Source organism: Echinops telfairi, unplaced genomic scaffold (assembly GCF_000313985.2).
Source record: "Echinops telfairi isolate 266 unplaced genomic scaffold, ASM31398v2 ScPeMD7_23;HRSCAF=83, whole genome shotgun sequence".
Lineage (NCBI taxonomy): Eukaryota > Metazoa > Chordata > Mammalia > Afrosoricida > Tenrecidae > Echinops > Echinops telfairi.
Window position 1 is genome coordinate 46,534,048 of NW_022103920.1, and position 5,929 is coordinate 46,539,976.

Sequence of the window (5,929 nt, forward strand, 5' to 3'; positions counted from 1 at the left end):
ATGTACAAAGACACTTGACACAATGGATGGATGTATGGATTGTGATGAGAATTTTATGAACCCCCAATAAAATGACCCCCAAAAAAGAATGTCCTATTACCAGAATCCATAGTAATATAAGTAGTTATTATTATTTTTTCTTTATAGTGAATGAGCTACAGATTACTTCCTAAAACTAGGACTTACTATGCAGCAGGGCAGAGACAATGAGGTATGGGAAGGATGACACCAAATGGAAGAAACTACACAAGATATATCAATTGTGTCATAAAAGGTACCAGTAAATTCCCAGTTTACTGGGAGTGATTTGTTTCTGATCCTAACTGACTATTTATATTATTATTCTCATTCCTTTCACCCATGTCAGACTTTGAGTGGTTTTTGAGAACAATAAATGCATCCATGAATTTGATTGGCCTGGGAGAAAAGTTATTCCAAATAAGACACAGCTGAGAAATAATGTATTAACTGCACATATCAGTCATATATTGCTTCCAGGGAATAATACACACACACAAACACACACGCAATCTGGCTGTCAGAGAGTTTGCGTGACTTGGTTAGTCAATTCTAACGTGTAAAGATTTGTCTCCCTGCCGTGTACAGAGCTGTTCATCATCTACCCCTTGCTTAAGTCTCTGGCCTCTTTGATTTTCCCTACACTGCCACCTCATCCCAATGCTAGTCATCTGAGTGTCTTTGTCTCACGGCCATATTCCATCTCTGGACTGTAGAATGTTCAACCAACTTTTTTCTTACTCATGAATCTCCTTACTACTTTCAGTTCTCTCAATGTACGCAGTGCCTTCTATTCTTCCAAGTTTCAATGTAGATGCCTTATCCTCATAAAAACAAATGCAAGACACTTTCTCTACTACCCTGAACTAGGCCAGTTACTCTATATTCTTGCCTACTACTACTACTATAGGCTTATCATAAAAACATTATTCATCAATAAATGAAACTGAGCAATTTCTATTTTAAATCCATAAATGTGGGATTCAAAAGGGTTTTTCCTGTAGTTATCCCTTGTATTGTATGCAGGGCCTAGGAAGCTGCTTGCTAGCACAGCACTTGGGAGGTCAGTTGCTTAGAGGTGATCTCCCTGAGGATGTCAGCCATCTAAAACCATCAGACCCTATTGTCTGTCCCAGCCAAGGTGGGGCCACTCACTGCTGATAAGGACAGTGGATTGTTTCCCTGAAGAAGAGCCCAGAGACAAGGTCAACTTAACTCAAAAGGACCAAGGTTAGGCTGCCATCTTGAATCTCAGGTCTGCCCATCTTGTCATATGTGTACCCCTAGCCCCTCCCCTTCCTATTGTGTGTACACCCCTAGCTCATCCCCTTCCTGTCACATGAATGCCTATTGTACAGCCGCTTCCTGTTACGTCGGTGGTTACCTGTAATCAGGGGGGCTCTAATACCCCTAATGTATATGAGCCTTGGTTAGAAATATATTCTCTCTGTGTGTGGGGGACCTGCCTGCTGAGATTATGGCTGTCCTGGAGGTGAGCAAGCTACTATGAACTATGTCTGACTCCTTTTTTTAATTCTCTTTCCCATCTCTCCTATCTTCTGTAACTGTACTAGAACAGTTACATATTATCGCCATCCAATTGTGCCCTTGGTTGTTGGAGGCTGGCTTCCTCTGGCACATAAATGTGGGCTCCAGAAGAACTGAGGGAAAAGCTAAATATTCTTCATGATTGTTTTCTCTGAATTTTACACAGAGTCTAACATATGGTAATAATTAAAATGTTTTTGAAAGTATGAGAAGTGTCTGTCATGAAATGAGTTCTGTTGGCTAACATGATAGATTCAGATAATTATTTTGAATGTAGCTAGGAGAAAGGAAAAGAACTGAACAGAAAAATGCAAAAGGCAGCTCAAGGAGCCAAAGTAAATTATTATAACAAATTGTGCCATGACCTGATATTAGAAAACCCAAAGGGAAGCACACACTCAGAATTTCTCAAACTGGAAGAACTGAGCAACATATTTAAGCCTTGATCTGAAATATTGAAGGATTCTATGGGTGAAATTTTGAATGATAAACAAAGCAACATAACGATATGGAAGGCATACACGGTCACTGTACTAAACAGAACTGGTCAAATGTCAATATTTCCAAGAGGTGGTATATGATTTTTAGATGATGGTATGGAAGGAAGAAGCCTGAGTTCAAAAAAAACTTATTAGTGAAAAATAAAGTTTCAAGAATTGACACAGAACCAACTGAAATGTTTCAAAACGAATGCAGCACTGGAAGCAGTGTCAATGTTAAGGAATTAGGACACCATCTACCTGGCCAATTGACATGAAGAGATGCCCATTTGTATATCCTGTCAAAGGAAGGTGATCCAACAGACTGCTGCAATTATGGAAACTATCCTGAATATCACTTGCAAGTAAAATTTTGCTGATGGTAATTCACCACCCATTGAAGGAGTGTATCAACAAGGAGCTGCCAGAAAGTCAAGCCCAATAGGGAGAGGAAATTTGTGGCTGTTGTCAGAAGTCTTCAAGTCTTTTCTGACTCCTGGTGGCCTTATGCACAACAGAGCAAGATACTGCCCAGTCCCCGCTATTCCTCTTTCTCCATGCTCCACCACTTTATCAAGCATGATGTCCTTCTCGAGGTACAGGTCTTGCAGATAATAGGTCCAAAGGCAGGGAGGGGAATTCTGGCTCTACCTCTTCCCAGAGAGGTTTACTTGTTCTTCTGGAAGTCCATGCAACTTTCAACATTCTTCACCAGCACCATTATTCAAAACACATCAATCCATGTGTTGTTCAACTTTCACGTGCATAAAAGGTGATTGGAAATTCTGTAGCTTGAGTAAGACACGCCTTCATTCTCAAATCAACCTATTGGTTCTTCAGCACTTTAGGGAGGTCTTGCCCAAGAGATTTGCCCAATGGAATATGTCTTTCATTTCTTATTTGCTGTTTCTATGAACACGGATTACAGATCCCAACAAGATGATATCTTTGACCATTTCAATAATTTCTCTGTTTATCATGATGTCATCTGTTGGACCAATTGTGGAGATTTTGGTTTTCTTTATGTTGCGTGGCAATCCATACTCAAGGCGGTAGTTTTGCTCTTCATCAGCAAGTGCTGTAAGTCCTCATTGATTTCAGCAAGCAAGGTTGTGTCACATGCAAATTAGGGGGGTAAACACGCCTTCCTCCAAATCTGAACCTGCTTTTTGCTTCATGTAGATAACTTTGTGCTCAGAATAAAGACTGAACTCATATGGTAAAGGGAAACCCTGGTGCCCAGTTTTCCTGACTTTTACTCACTCCACATTCCCTTGTTCTGTTTAAGGACAGCCTTCATGAACACATGGAAATGTTGGGAATCCTCATTCTACACAATGCTGTGCATAGTTTGTTAGATCCACACAGTTGAATGCCTTCATGTCGGGTTCAAACTGTGGACCTTGAGAATCATAGCCCACAAAAACCACTATGCCAACTGGACTCCTTATGATAGGTTCTCAAAATTCAGGTGAGATTTACTCAAGGTTGTATTTTGGTTCCCATGGACTTGTTTCAATTTTCTTCAATGTCAACTTGAACTTACATATGAACAATTGAGGGTCTGTTCTACAGTCATTCCCTGGCCTTGATTGGGCTAAAGATAATGAACTTCTCCATTGTCTCTTCTATAGAATTAGTCAATTTGAGTTCTGTGTTTTCCACCTGGTGTGTACTCCATGTGTGTAGTCACTGTTTGTGTTGTTGGAAAAGGTATTTGCCATGAAGAAGTTGTTGATCTTGAAAAATTCCATCAAGTGCCATATTATCCAACTACTGTTCCTTCCTCTTTGTTAGGGAACAGTTTATTTTCTTAACTGAGTGCTAATGTTCTCTAGATTATTTCCCACAAATATATAGAATATGTTAATTTTAGAATTTTGTTATTTTATAATTTATATGAATAAGAGTGCAAATTGACACTTCATTTTATAATATTATTTGCTAATTCCTACTTTTGTGTAATTTTATTCTGGTGTATGAGACCTATTTTCTCCATATGTAGGCAACATTCTCAAGATAAGAGGAATCTTGCTCCTAAAGCACAAATGGATCGATAAATGTTTTGTATTTATATTTTATCTGTTTATTTAAAAAAACCTCAAACTATAAATTATTGAGTTATTTGAGACTCCCACACCCTCTGATGCACCTTAGGCCCGATCTGGTTTTTTAACATTTTCAGATTGTTGGTGTTGTTCTTGGTTTGTTCATATTAGAGTTTATCTCAGGTGTCTTATGTTATTTGGGGTCACTTTGTTTTATGATTTCAGTATTGAGACCTCGGATTAATGCCCCTATAGTGACAGCAAGTGGAGTAAGTGTTTGGGTGGGGGGCAAGGTGGAGGGATAGGACTACAGTGGTGGTGGTGAGGGAGGGGGTAAAAGAGAGCTGATGTCTAGGTGTTCGGGAAGGAAAAGAATGTTTTGAAACTTGATTGTGGCAGCAATTGCACAATACTGCTTGATGTGGAAAATGGTCAAATGATATACTGGTATTAACTCCCAGTACAATGGTTTTGAAAAGAAAAGGTAAGGGGAGCCAGACTGCAGTCACAGGCCAGAAGAAATCAGCACCATGGAATCTGTGAATCCTTTCCTCCTGCTCCGCGACCTCCCTCTGTGGAGTCACTTTGACTCATTGCCAGCCTCTAAGGCGGGGTAGCTCTGTCCCATAAAATCCCCAGGACAGTCAATCTTGATGGAAACAGAGGCCACATCTTTCTTTTGAGTTGTACTGATATTACCACTAAGTGCTTTAAACAGTGCACCACCGGAACTACTTCCTGGTTCTGTAATCATTATTAATCAAGAGGAGAGCTGATGGGGTCAAGGCAAGCAGTCCCCTTTCCATGTGTTGAGAATGCATCCCTATGTGTAACCATGTGTGTGGTCACTGTTTATGTTTATATGAAAGAGACTGCTGGGTTATCTTTTAATTCCATTTTCCCACAAACATTTTTGACATTCTCCCATGTGCTGGAGGAGAAGCATGCATGTGTGGGTATGTATATGTTATTACTCTCTGCCAGGGAGCTGTTTCCAGATGATAATGGCCCTATATACCAGAGTAGGAGTGTACTATTGGGTTTCCCAGGCTGTACACTTCACAGAAGCAAATTGCTAGATCCTTTCTCCTGTAGAGCCATTGGTGGTTTTGAACCAGTCGTTCTTTTGGTCAAAAACCATGTACTTAAGTCATGGTGACACAAGAGCCCCATAGATATTCTTAACCCTCATTTTATCCACTTACTTGAAATTGCTATTAATTTTCTCTCTCTAATTCAGAAATAAATTATGATGGAAGCCACCAGATTTCGTCATCATTACTACCACATTGGTTGAGTAAGATTGTGTTTTCTGAATTGTCTTGGAGTCTTCCTGAGTGATTCCAAGAAACACATACACATAGAATAACAATACCCTCAAACATTTTTATAAGAAAAATTAATGAATAAATAAGTTAATCTCTTTTTTAAAATGCAGCTAGTAAAGATTTTGTTTAAAGGAAAAAACCCTACAAAATCTATTTTTGAGTAATTTTGAATGACTTACCAATAAATGCCATTGAATTAACAAGATGTGGCAAGTGCAAGCAGGTCCCAGGTTATAAATGTGGGCAACTATTTGCCTGCTTGTGATAGATAATATTGATTTCATTTTGAAACACTGAACCAACCACTAGTCAAAAACAAATTCTTCTTAATCACCTTCACTTGTTTAGGTACAAGTAAATAACTATAGGTACCTGTTCCAATTTACCTACAGTTTCTAAAAGGCACTGTTAAGAATAGATCTCTTTCATATTCAGACATTGCTTATAATAAAGTATTATTGGTCCCAGATTCCCAAGTGAAAGTTTATGTAAATGAGCCACCTTTAGA